Below are 13,926 nucleotides of genomic sequence, written 5' to 3'. Positions count from 1 at the left end.
GTTTTTTCTAAAAAGGTTTTCAACTAATTTTTTTTTTCAAAAGTTTTCAAAATAAAAAATACAGAGAGAAAAAGTTTATCTCTACTATTTAAAAATATATATAATATTTTATTCATACGATCTACCTCCACATCCTACTATCTATACTTAAATTTTACAGAAATTACTTAACTCCCACACCTCCCAAATGGATCTCACAGCCTCGTGTGCTCTCCTCTAAGTCATAGCGCTCCTATAGCTTCACGCACACTTCTGCGTAAGCGCATACCTGCGTAAGCGCGTACAACATACGACTCTCTCTAGTTGCAAATATAGATCGTTTTAGCCTCCTTAACTATTCTCTAAATATAAGTTATTTTTGAACTTCTATGTATTTTTTTCTCTTTTGTTCGTCTTATTTTTGTTTAATAAATGCTACTACTCTCATAAACGAATGAGTTATCTTTTTCAATACAGAATAAATGAAGGATAACAAGGTTATTTGATCTATTTTTTTAATTTTTTTAATACTCCTTTTAATTATAAATATAAGTTATTTTAGACATACGGATTAAAAAAGAAGTGAGACTGTCGGAAGGGGTACGAGTATATCAGCTTGCGCGCGAATGCTGAGCGTCCCCCACTTGTCCGCAGCGCGCGATTCCCCTCGCGTTCGCAGAACGCCGCCCAGTTAATACTACTAGCGCCGCAGCGCACCTCCTTTTCCTGCGCGCACTTCAACAAAAGCGTTCGACCGTCTCGGTGCCCGCGACACTCTGTTCCGCGCAAGCGAACGAGAGATTCTCACCCTTCCGCACCGCACGCCGGAGAGCAGCCGGTGCAAGCTAGGGTGCTAGACGCATGGCCGCCGGAGATCCAGAAGGACGGAGATATATTCTGCGTTCTACTCCGATCAGATCAGCAACATGCGCGATGAACTCACCTCGGTGGCCGTGCGTGCGTTGACACCGGGCACAGGATGACCATCATGGACCTGACCAGCTATGGCGTCACGTTCGTGCACGCTGCTGCGCGCACAGACGAGACGAGCGCCAGCTGTAGGTTCAGGGAAAACGGCGGACGAACAGTCCAGCATGTACAGCAGACAAAGCAACATAGTGGCCGTGGCCGTGGGTTGACGTATGTACAAGAGCCCAGCGCTATCCTTAAGGAACTGATAGCCGAATACGCGCTACGGCAGGTGTAGCGTCGCAGCTGCTGCGTATAAACACCCACCGTACACCACCACATATTTCTTCCGGTGCTCATCAATCATCATGGACTTGATCAGCCTACGAACAAGAAGACTTTTACGGTACACCTAAATAAGTGCATGCCGTCTATTTTTTTCATCCGGTGATTTAGATTGATCCAATAATACTCTATCGCCCACCAGTATCATAGGTATCATTAAAGAGTATCATGGATATCATAAAGGTAAGATTGGAAAAAAACATGATAAGCTTGTAAATTATATGTTTAATTAAGAAAGGTCAAAATGTTAGTTTATTCTTCGGATAAGCTTTCACTTATTCTGTTCATTTTATTTATTAGGGTTTTCACCCTCCGTCGGCCGGTCGATGATGGGTGGCGTAGGTTTGAAGTCCGGTCAGTCAATGACGTAATTACCTCTAAGGGTACCAAGATAATTACAATAATAACTACTAAAATAAATGGTTGAATCAAAACAATAATACCCTCCACCATTTAGTATCATAGTGTACTGTAAAGGTTCTCAACAACAAAAAGGTTCACAGAAACAGATGTTGGTGGGGAACAGAATTTCCAATCCGCCCCGGATCTGTATCAATTTGCTACGATTCCAAACGTAGCGAGCTGTTCATATGCGGCACTAGCATGATACTCCCATGCACCACGCAGTACAGTATTGCCACCGCTGAACTGAAGACCTCTCCGGTCTCCACGGTCCGCAGTTTACACTCACGAGTTGACGGCACCAAACACAACATATACAAATCGTAACAATGGGAAGACATGGCATTTCTCGTCCGCGTCCATACCACACTCGACAAATCACGAGGCTTGAGCCTCCGCGCCGGCGGCTGCGGCGTCTTTCTTCTTCTTGGCCTTGGCCTCGCTCCACTCCCCGTAGGAGTAGGACGCGAGGCCCCAGAGCGAGAGCACCAGCGCCACGCCTTTCTCGCTGCTGAACCTCTCGTGCAGGAAGATCACGGCGGCCACCTCCGTCACCGGGATGAACACCGCGATGAGGATGCCCGCCAGCAGCGTGTGCACGCAGAAGATGACGCCCACGGCGCCCAGGAAGAAGAACTGCCACAGCACGGCTGCCCACACCAGCACCGTGTAGTACCGGGCCTCCCCTAGCTCGAAGTGCCTCGCCTCCCTCGGGATCGCCTGCACGCACAAACGACAGCAGAGCTCTCAAGAGGTTCAGTAATCAGTACAGAGCTAACAATAACAAAATTGAAGCCTGAATATATGGATGCATGCATAAAAGATAAAACTTTTACATAAAGAGGAAAGTGGTTGAACAAAAGTATTATTTTTCTATCATTGTAAAATATCTGTCGTGTGCCAACTTAGAGGCAGGGTTAAAAAACCGTCGGTAACCGCTCAAAAATCGCGGTTACCGACCTTCCCGGTCCGGTCCGGTTTCAAAAACCGCTCGGTAACCGAAATTTGAATTCAAAAAATTCGAAAAAATAAAAACATTTAACAAAAATTAAAAACAAATCTTAAAAAAAACTAGACATAATTCTAAGAACTTCTGTGAAATTTTTTTTCAAAAATAATGTCGTTTGCATCATATTCTATAGGGAGAAAGTTTGAAAAAAATGAAAAAAATTGAAGCGCGGCTCAATTATTAACTCACTTTAAGGAAAAGTGTAACATGCAAACACATATTTTTCTTGTATAAAACGTATTTTAAGAGAATCTTTAAAATTTATTTCACTTTATTTAGAGTTTTATTAAATTCTCTATGATTTTTACAAAGTTCACAAGCATAAAGTGAATATGTTAAGAAACATCACTGTAATTACTTTTTTCATGTCTACTATTATTTTTTCTACGTAAATCATAATATAAATAAGCTAATGAAAGTGGTTTCACTAATTTTTAAGGTGTGATGGGTCAGTTATGAATTAATCTAGTCGCAACACATTTACACAATCATGCATGTTACAATAACTAATTCATGGGTTCATATATTTTTATAAGATATAGGATCATGTAAGAAGACTAACAAAATTAGTTTCATGATTTTTGGATTAGCAAAGAGTAAACTATGCATTTACCTTGGTTTAACAAATAAAATTTCTCACAGAAAATTTTGAACTTTGTTATGAGTATAAATACTTTTATCATGTAGATCATGTTACAAGGAAGACAACAAAATTTGTTTCACTTGATTTGAAGCTCGGATGAATTAGTTATTGATTTTACAAGATTGAACCCTTTTTTAGGTTTTTTGTTGAACTGCGCTGAAATTCGATAAAACCGCTCGATAAATCGAGAAAACCGAGCGGTTACCGACCCAAACCGCTCGGTAACCGACCGAATCAAAAATGCGAGAAAATCGCTCGGTAACCGATCCAAACCGCTCGGTAACCGACCCAAACCACTCGGTTATCGAGAGGGCAAAAACATGATTTTTTCGCAAAAATTTAAAATTTGCCGAATGAATTTTCTCCGAATTTTTTCGAATTTTTGACCGGTAACCACGGTTATCGCGCATTTTCGGTTACCGCCGGAGCTCGGTAACCGAGCTCCGGTCGGTAAATGAAACCTTGCTTAGAGGTGTACATGATCTTTTCTCGAAAGAAAAAAGCTTTATTCTAGGAAAACGCAAAGTTTAAACTAGGAAGTGCGATGATCGGTGAAATGCTTCCATCTGTTGTGTACCCACGATCCTTGGCGATCAGAGCAGAGTTACTCCATGTTGCTCTTGCTTTTGCATCACCCTCACCAGTCACACCACCTTTCGCTAATGGCACTACCCAGTTCTTTGTTATGGCGACAAGGCGATTAGTGGTGGAGCACACGCTCACCCACCAAATGATGCCCTCCGGACATTAGGCAATCAGATTGATATTGTGGAATTCGGTAAGGAGTAAGGACTACAGCGCTGCCCACTTTGGCCGTTTGGCGTCCTTTTGCATTTCTGAAAGAGTATGTTGTTTCCATTCACAAGGTAGAAAATGATTCACATAAAAGCCCTTTCGAATTGCACCCCAGATGATTTGAGGGGAAAAAGTCATCTGGGAAAGGAGGGGACAGAAACAATGGCAGTCTTGAAGTCCTTCAGAACCAGTGGACTAATTGGGCAACTCACGATCATCACCAGCCAGTCAACCACATGCTCATTTTCCTTGGTACAAACTTTGCACATTGTCAGTTCAGAAAAAACTGAACGCTTCACAAAGTTTCTTCTACTTTGTAACCAGCTCTACACCCTACACAAATATAGCTAACATCGGTTTGTATGGCGATACGGAGCGTCCAGCTGATCAAGTGTTCAACGGAGAAAGGAGCTAACCGGCAAAGTGCCGAGAAGACACTTGGACAGGACCATCAAAGATGGATGGATGAATTCAATGGAACAGCTTATCTTTCCAGCCGTGATCTTTGCCACAGCCTCGTCTCGCACGGGCTCCATCAATAATTGATTCATTCGGATCAAAATGGACGGCGTCTGTCCTTGTCTCTTTCTATTGTCTCTTCGTGGCGAATTTTATTTGTGATGTAAAATTTCGCGAGGAAATTAAACGCATGGTTTGGTTCGACAGGCTCTTAATCACACAGACGGCCACGTGCTGCTCGATCCTTGTCACTACAGGTGATATGTGTCACGAGGAATGGGCCAGGCCTAATCTTTTCTAAGCAAGCGAAATGATTCGGAAATTGAAGTGTTGATGGATACAAGGGAATCCGGAATTCCGGACTGGAAATCTGGGGTTTGTATCGTTGTCGTTACCAGCCGGCTGACCACCGGCATATATTCCTGTCAGTTTCATGATCCAAGGAAGTTGTAGAAAAAAATCAACCATGCACATGGCCCGACATGTAATCCTAGTGCTACTCTGTTTCAGCAAAATAGCAGGGCATGTTCATCTGTTGAGTTCGATTTTCTCCTAATTTCTACAGCCACGTTTGAATGCATAAATATCTCTTGAATTTTTGCAGAAATCTCATAAGAAACAGTATAACTCCTCGTGGGAATCTTGCCAAATTCCCGTGTTCCAAACGCAGCCTACGCCATAAAACACGCATCTACATCAGTATAGTTCGGTTGTTTGCTGTTGTCGTTTCGTTGGGGCTTGGAACTAAACACTAAACGCTGAAGTCATGAACCAGTGAACGGCTGAACGCTAGTGTAGGAGCAGCAGGTAGGCGACACATGGGGCACGCACCTGGAAGTCCTTGTTGACGACCATGCCGACGGTGCAGAACGCGGTGGCGAAGAACCCCATCACCAGCTGCATCTCCATCACCAGCGCGTACGTCAGGGCGCGGCCGCCGCCCGCGGCGCGCTTGTACGCGAGCTCGATCAACGGCAAGATGAGCCCGTACAGCGCCGCCGCGCCGAGGGTCAGGGCGAAGCCCAGCCAGTACTGGCCCCTGGTCACCCCCGCGGGGCGGTCGGACGAGACGTGCAGCCCCAGAACGACGGCGCCCACCGTCAGCAGCGTCACGGCGTTCACTGACGCGGCCGTCAGCCGCTGCCGCACGATGAGGAACGCGAAGAACACCGTGAAAGCGAGCTGCGTCGAGATGAGGATCGCGGAGGTGGACACGGGAAGGTACGCGAGCCCGTAGGCATAGATGAAGTCGTCGGCGCCCGTGGCGAGGCCGAGCCCCGCGGCGGCCAGCAGTATCCGCGGCGGGGTGAGCAGGACCGGGGCGCCCCTGTCGCGCGCGCGGCGGGCAACGTAGGAGGCCACCACGGGAATTAACAGCAGCGGCCAGCCCCCGGTCTCGAGCCACGCGGAGAGCCACTGCCGGTGGCCGCCCTTTCCGTAGTAGAGGCGGCTGAGTAGCGGCCCGCCCGTGGCGCCGAGCGCGAGCATCCCGCAGTTGAGCGCCACCAGGAGGTGGTGCATCGCCTTGCCGCGCGCCGGCGGTGAGTCCTTGCGCGCCTCCACGTCCATGGCTACGGTGGCCTGCCTTCGGCGAGCTGTGCCTGTGTCTGTGGGTAAGACGCACACGACGATGGCTGGCGTCTGCCTTGTATTAGGTTTGGAATGTAGCACTAAGCTTTGGAAACAATAGTGACGCCGGCCGCAGAAAGTTTCACTCTTTGAAGAAGTGTGCTTATCTATTATCTTAACATTTAAAAGATAAAATGTGTCTTTATATCTCTACTACTTAAAAAGCACTAATCCTTTCATCGTCAGCCATTTTCCTACCCGCTCTTCATCCACCGCCCTCCGTGTTTGTCCGTGCACCAACATGTGGGTCCGTCCCTTGCTCCCCTCCCCCCGCCCGCCTCATCCTGCACCGCCCGCCTGCCCAACTCTTGCCCTCCTTACCGCCATCATGCCTCCCCGGTCCTGCCTGTCCCTCCCCGATCCACGCCCTCCTCCCCGCTTGCTCCCTCAGATCCAGGCTACCACCTAGCCGCCTCCGCCTCGCAACATCACCACTGTTGCAGCCGCTTTCATTTCCTCTACCCTCATCCCCTCACTCCTTCACCACCCAACCTTCGTCGCCACCCTGGCCTCCTCCCCCGCCTAATCGCCCGTCTGCGACTCCGTGCGTCGCTCCATATCCTTCCGCGCGGGCGCCGCCCTCGACGAGCCCAGCTAGATTCAGACTAGGATTTGGTCAGTGCTCTCATCGGGTTCACAATGGAGGTGAAGCTCAACATCGGCAATGTGTTTGTGGCGCTCGAGTTGCTCAAGAAGAAGAAGCAAGGCGACAAGGGAAAGGCGGGTGCCTCATCGTCCTTCAGGAAGAATCACGATGAGGCGGCGCAGCAACAGCCGGCTTCGCTGCAGGAAGTCTTCTGGGTGCCTATGGCATTCACCACCAAGTCCTGTGCCGACGTCGAGGACGATGACTGCTTCGTCACCATTGCACCGTCGCACCCTGTCTGGGGTGCCACAGACGACGACGACCAATAGGGGAAGGACGAGGAGGGTCATCTCGACCATGAGTGCTCCTCCTTGATCCAACCTGATCGGTTTCAGTTTTACTAATATGTTCATTCTTTGTTTAATTGACCAACTCTGTGGCAATCAGTTTTGGGTACACACTGAATAAATAGGTTATTAGGATTTATGATCGATAGCAACTTTTCTAGGAATCAGAATAGGTAGATGTCGGAGGATTAACTCCTGTCGCAGGGATCCCGAGAGACCCCTTTTTAGAGATTCGGCCGGGGGATGATCTTGAATAAGTTCGCCGGAGAAATGAATGAGAGTAAATGCAACGGCCGGTGGTGGGGGTGATGACCTAGTGCAGAAAGAAGTAAATGCACCGGAAGATTTAGACAGGTTCGGACCGCACGGGGGCGTAATACCCTACTCCTGTGTGGATGTACTAACTATCCTGAGGAAGTCCCTCCAGGATGTTGCTGGTTACAAGAATATTGTGTCTAACTAAGAGCTTGAGGCTCCTTGTTCTTAGGCAGGGACTATGGTTTGGTTCTTGGTGCTTCTGTGCTCGATGCTTGCAGTCTCTTGGACGTCTCGGATGTATCGTTGGTCGGATTCTCTTTCGGTCTATTCTTCGTTGATCGGGGGGGCGGTTGATTGCCCGTTCTCTTCTGTGTGCCGACTCTTTTATGCACTCGCCGGCTGCGACATACCCCGAACGGGAAGGAGGGGGCACAAGTTCCAAGACGCCATGACTGGGAAAGGCGTCATCATTTCCTCTGGGCGAAGTGACCGGGGATGTGGAAAACGCGACGCACGCCTGGTCACTTGTCACCATAAATGCCCTGGCAACGGGCGCCGTTGAGAGGGCCCACCGGGCAGCCACAGAGCTACCCGGCGTGCCTGCCCTGTCTTGTTCCTCTGCCACGGCAGGGCGGCAGGCGGAATGCCTTGATCCTGGCGATGTTATCCCGAGACACACCAGATGATATGGGACGGGACCCATGCAATTAATAGTCCCACGCCTCTCTGCCAAAACGTGGCAGGAACTGACACTGCGGCGGGAGCAGTTGGGAATGTCAGGCCGCGCACGCTCATTAAATGCGGCCTCAGGCCTCTGACTGATTGACACCTCATCGGCGGGCCCCTCGGGGGCCTTTCCGGGTCGTCGGGGCACCGAGCGCTCGGGGGTACTGTTCACCTCCCCCATCACTCTCTCCCGAGAATGCTTATCCTTGTCCTCGGGGCACCGGGTGCTCGGGGGTACTGTTTACCTCCCCGAGCACTCTCTCCCGAGCACTCTTGTACGAACCTTCGGGGAACCGAAAGCCCGGGGGCTGCCACGTGCAACCCCGAGCACTCTCTCCCGAGCATTCTCTCCCGAGCACTTTTGCACAGATCTTTCGGGGAACCGAGAGCCCGGGGGTTGCCACGTGCAGCCCCGAGCACTCTCTCCCGAGCACTCTCACACTGACCCTCGGGGAACCGTGCGCTCGGGGACTGCTGCGCGCAGTCCCCGTGCACTCTCTCCCGGAACTTAGCTCTTCTGATTGTCGGGAGACTAGGGTGCTCGGGGGTGACCGGGCACCTCCCCGAGCATTTTCTTCCCGGTACTTAGACTCTGCGGGTCATCAGGGAACTGGGGTGCTCGTGGACCAGGGATTGTGACCCCGAGCACCTTCTCCCGGAACTTAGACTTTCCTCACCTCGCAGGAGGGACCTCGCGGGATGGTGACACGTGGCGGACGGCTGGCCTGGCCTCGGAACTCAGGGACACCCGGTTCCAGATACACCGACAGTAGAAGAAAATTAACATCACTTATTAGAGACTGCGTATGTAGTTTAGTAGGCATGTTTCATAGCTAACATAATTTATTTTGTTGTTGTTTAGGAAGTCAGGTGGCATGTGATGCTATCAGTTTCTCATTTTTCTGAAAGTTTTTAACTGAATGCTCCAAAAGCTTGGCAATTTGTACATCCACACAGGGAACGATTGGTTCTTTATGCTCCAAAATTTGTCACAGTTTTGTTATCTCACGGAGGTGGAAATTTTAGAATCTTGGGTAAATTTGCAGCATGACCTCACGACAAATCTTAAGTTGTGCATTATGGTTGCATGTGCATTACTCGCAGCATTACAGATTAAATAATTGTACTTCCATTGCACCATTGCGTCTATGTATTCACTACATTTTTATATGTTGACTGTTCACTTTACAGTAGTTTTGAATCATATTTGGAAAGGTTTTGTTTGGCTTTCCAGATATTCTTTTTATCGACATTTGAGTTTCAAATAACTAAAAAAAATACAACACAATCATAGTGGACCATAACACCTAAGCTAAACAGGGACAAAATGATTTTTTTTTCAGCAACAAGACCATCGTGCAGTAGGTTTTTAATGTTATCTTTTATGAAAAATTGACATTCTGGATCTCTTTGTAATCCTTTTATTTTTGTCCCTCTGTTTTTCTCTAACAGTGCCTTAATGCAGTTGTCAATATCTGGAGAGCTTATGAAGCAATGGAGTTTTCAATATCTTGAGAGCTTAAGCTGACCGAATTCTTTCCTCTGTAGCAGTCTCTCTGCATGCTAAGCGATTGTATAGGGAGTTCCCTGCTTAATGGCAGGTAGGCAATTCCTTAAATTATTTTGGTATTGATCTTTCACCTATTTGAATAGTCCTCATCTTTCTCTTTTTGTGCAAACATTAAACTCATAGATTTGCTTCCAAAAATAGATAGCTTGGAGGGTGCTGCTTTGAGCATCTAGGATTCATGGCCAAAACTGTAAGAAACCCAATGGACAGCTCAGGTATATGTGGGGGCTCGGGACATAATAATAACTGTTGTTTTTGGAGTGTTATTTGTTCTAAAATTTGAATGGACTTAACAAATTGTTTTTCTTTTGTCTCTAGATTAGGTTTTTGAATTGAAGGGAAGAACTTCTCTGAGCATCAGTGTTAGAGGGCTATGGCACCACAGGGGTAAGCGTCGGTGGAGGCAACAGTAGGGGCGGGTGTTGTGCAGCGAGAGGACGAGGGCAACGCGATCTGGGCTGACGTGGAGGAGACGCCAGCTGAGGAGCTGCCGCTGGTGGACAAGGTGTCCGAGGCTGTATGTTCCTGTGGCGCTGGCGTGCATATGATCCCTACCTTTGCCGGTTAGTACAACATGTACCTATCAGTTATTGCATCTACTTATGCTAATCCTATTTCATCGACAAGGGAAGATAAAAGCATAATAGACTGGTAAAATGTAGTATTGATGCGGGCATTCTCAGATCATAATATATGTTTTAAAAGTGTCAGATCCGAATGGATCATCAGTGCGATGGACTCCCCTCACTATCATCACTAGGCAGGCTATGCCTTAACGACTCGATGAAGGCTGGGACCACCAGCTGGACGCTTTCAATGAGTTTTGCGGCCTCCTTGCTAGTACAGTTGAACCTGACTATCTCCAATGAGGTATCGAGCGCGGGATTGTAACTCTTGAGGATACCTAGCAATGTGGCGGTGCTTGCAGAGGCTGATTGGGACATGGGGTCAAGTGTCTGCTCCTTCAGCTCTTGAAGAGCAAGGACCGCAGCATCCCGTTGAGCGATGGCAGCATCCCGTTCAGTCATCATAGCCTTCCTTTCAGCTCGCACGGTTTTCACTTGATTCTTGAGTTTCTCCTGATACTTGGCGTCATCGTCATTTTTCTTCATTGCGTCAGAAAGAAGTTTTTCCTTGTTTTTACAGAAAGACTCAAGGCCTGAAGAAGGTAAACCGGAAAGTAATTTTTGTTAGTCAACCAATAATCAAATTGTGCACTTGTGATCGGGGACAAACTTATGTTCTATTTTCTCTCTCTTGGCTTCGAGCTTCTTGTGGTGGTTGGCCTCGACGGCAGCTACCTGAGCGCCTGTAACTTGGAGAAGAACCTTTATCGATGCCCATGGGTCATTAGTTAGGATCGATATTGAGGTTTCATTTCCCTTGAGCTGTGGGTCTTCTTCAGGCGTGCTCGAGGCAGGATCTTTAGTCTGAGGAGTTGGAACCGAGGCTGAGTTAACCGGGGAGGTCAGTCCCGGATGACTAGTCGAGATGCTGGCAGCCTTGGTTTTTGCCTCTGTCAATAGTTTGCAATCAACAGAATAAGGGAAAAGGAAAAGAAAAGACTGCCAGTCGAGATTAGGATCCAGGTCAAACCTCTTCAAAATTGGGAAGTGCGAAATGATGCTTGACTTTGGCCTTTTGGTGGTCATCTTCTTCGTTCTTGGACCGACAGACAGAGCCGGTGGCAAAGATACACATGGGCCAGGCAAAGCCAATGCATCTGTAGCCTGCAAATAACCAGATGATAAAAATTTATGATCTTAAGTTTATCGAGTGAAAGTATGACCAACTAAAGAGCGATAATTCGATTGAGATTACCTCTTTGGTCGAGTCATCAAGCATGACAGTCTCTCGAGTTGGTGATTGTGAGGACGTGCCAGACATCCCTAAAAAAGCCACCCACACAAATTCGTCATTAGTAGAATGACCAAGAGAAAATCGATAACTTGAGAAGAGTTACCTTTTCAGCCAAGTCATTGAGTGTGGCGGTTGCTCAAGGAGGTGATTGGGGGGGGGGTACGCTCGTAGTCCCCTAACAAAAGGCCACCCATCCAAACCGAACGCATTCAAGTATCCACTTGATAATTTGAAAGGAAAATTAATAAGAAGATAATGAGAATTTTAATTTCAATACCCGTGGGCTCCTTCGCTTGCGCTTGAGAGGGCTCGGGTCAGGCAGCTGGTGAGAAGACGAGGACGATCTCTTTGATCGAAGAGACCCCTCGGCCTCCTCATTGGCTGATCCTTTCCCCTTGTCGACAGCATCAACAGAAGAAGTGCCGTCGAGATCAAAGACCTTGTTCGAAAGGATGTGCTCTTGGTGGAAGACTAGAGACTGCAGTCATACAGACAGATCATATCAAATAGATAATGATCGATCCTTCTTTTCCGTTAAGAAAATCCTTACATCTGGTCGATGATTCATGAGGGAATAAGGCAGAATGTCACATTCCGATGCTTCAAAAGAGAAGAGCTTGTTCAACCGGGCAATGACATCCTGTGCAAGCAGGGTTGAAAAAGAGAAGAAAGGTTATTCGACAAAGCTTGAAGGTCATAGCAAAAAGAAAAGGGCAAAATTCTAACTAAGCCTTACATCCAGCCGCGTCCCTGGAGGCATCCTCATCCCCACTGTATTCCCAAGACAGGCGCGTTCGCGCCTTCAAGGGGCTCAACCTCTTGTTAATAAAATCTCTGACCACATGCTACCCAGTTAGGCCAAATGGACTCAGTATACCAATTCTGTTGGCGTAGTAGGTGGTGTGGTCGGACTCTCGGTGCTCTTGTGTCCAAGATAGATTTGGATGGGGAAAAGAGCTCTATACACTAAAGGAAAACCAATTGGGTCGGGATTGCAGACGAAAAACCAAAGTTTTTCCCAATCCTTCGACCAGGAGTAGGTTAGGGGAACCAAGATATAGGAATTCGTCATTCCATTTCTCAATTGAAAACCACACCCCCCGACACATTTATTCTCTGTAATCCTCTTCAGTTTATAAAAGTACTGAAAAAGGTTTAAACTTGACTTGATGCCAAGGAAAGCCTCACACATATGGACAAAAATATTCAACATGGTGACGGAGTTGGGGTTCAGGTGGTGAAGCTCAATTTGATATCGATCGAGCACATTGAGAAGAAATTTGGAAGGAGGGATGTTGAATCCGCAATGGAAGAAAGATTCAAAAACTACAAACTCATGCTCGATCTTGCAGGAAGGGAATCTCTCACCAAATACCGTCCTCCATTCAACCAGGCTGCATGGCGGCACCACTCCTTCCGCTTCAAGTTCCGCCAGCCGAGACTCTTGCATCGCTGAGGGTGTCCAGGGCTCGATCATGAATCGTGCTTCATCGTACTTATCGAACGAGGCACCGACGGCTGCTGCGTCTGACCGCTTCTCCGGTGTAGAGGAAGTCGGGATCTTCGAAGAAGAACTGGGATCCATGGATCTAAATTTCTTTTGGCGGTGGTGCGTGCTGGGGTGGAGAAAGCCAAGGGGCTTGTGCAAGAAGACTGGTGGCAATGACGAGGAATGGCTGCTACAAGTACGGGTCATACGGGTAAATAATAAAAAAATTACCATCTCTTCGACCACTCCCATTTTTACAACGCTTCGACTGGCGCGAAAAGAGGAATGATGATGACGTGCGAATCTTTGCACGCCCTCTGCCCGCATTAAATGCGTCTATACCCATCGTTTCAAATTTCAAAAGGTTTTTTAAATCTACTCGGAGTCGGGTGTTAGTCAGTTGAGTTCTTTAATCTTTTTCTTCAAGTCTCGAGTGTGGTTAGCCGCAGGGCGCTCGACCTGACTAAGTTTTCACTCGATACTCGAGAAATGATCCGTCCATACTCAATCCTTTCGACTATGAGCCTGATCCACTTTACTCGACCAAGGTTAAACTTGGTGGCACTCAAGTGGCCCTTATGGAAACCCCTCCTCCTGGTAGAGTTAGGGGGCTACTGTCGAATATCTAACTATAGGGTATATGTACATAAGGAGTATATCATACATAGACAGGGTATATACAACACATATTAGGTAGCTCTAGATATTACGGAACCGAATCAGCAGTACCTGATACACCAGGAATCAAGGAATTACACACTAGGAAGGTCTAAATTAGTTACCTAACTCGGAACGATCAATATCCAAAACAGATCTATCTACTTGAACGTCAAGGAAGACAACTCCCTATCGACTACGACTAGGTAAGAGTCAGTACCTCACCCCTATATAAAACGAAAAGACTGGGGGGAAAGGACAAG

General features: G+C 47.5%; 1 pseudogene; it reads right to left on the bottom strand.

Moving 5' to 3' along the window:
• Positions 1-1,745: 1,745 nt before the first annotated feature.
• Positions 1,746-6,284, bottom strand: LOC133902527 (purine permease 3-like; annotated as a pseudogene).
• Positions 6,285-13,926: the final 7,642 nt, after the last annotated feature.

This window comes from Phragmites australis, chromosome 20 (genome assembly GCF_958298935.1).
Source record: "Phragmites australis chromosome 20, lpPhrAust1.1, whole genome shotgun sequence".
NCBI lineage: Eukaryota > Viridiplantae > Streptophyta > Magnoliopsida > Poales > Poaceae > Phragmites > Phragmites australis.
This window is presented reverse-complemented; position numbering and strand designations above follow the sequence as displayed.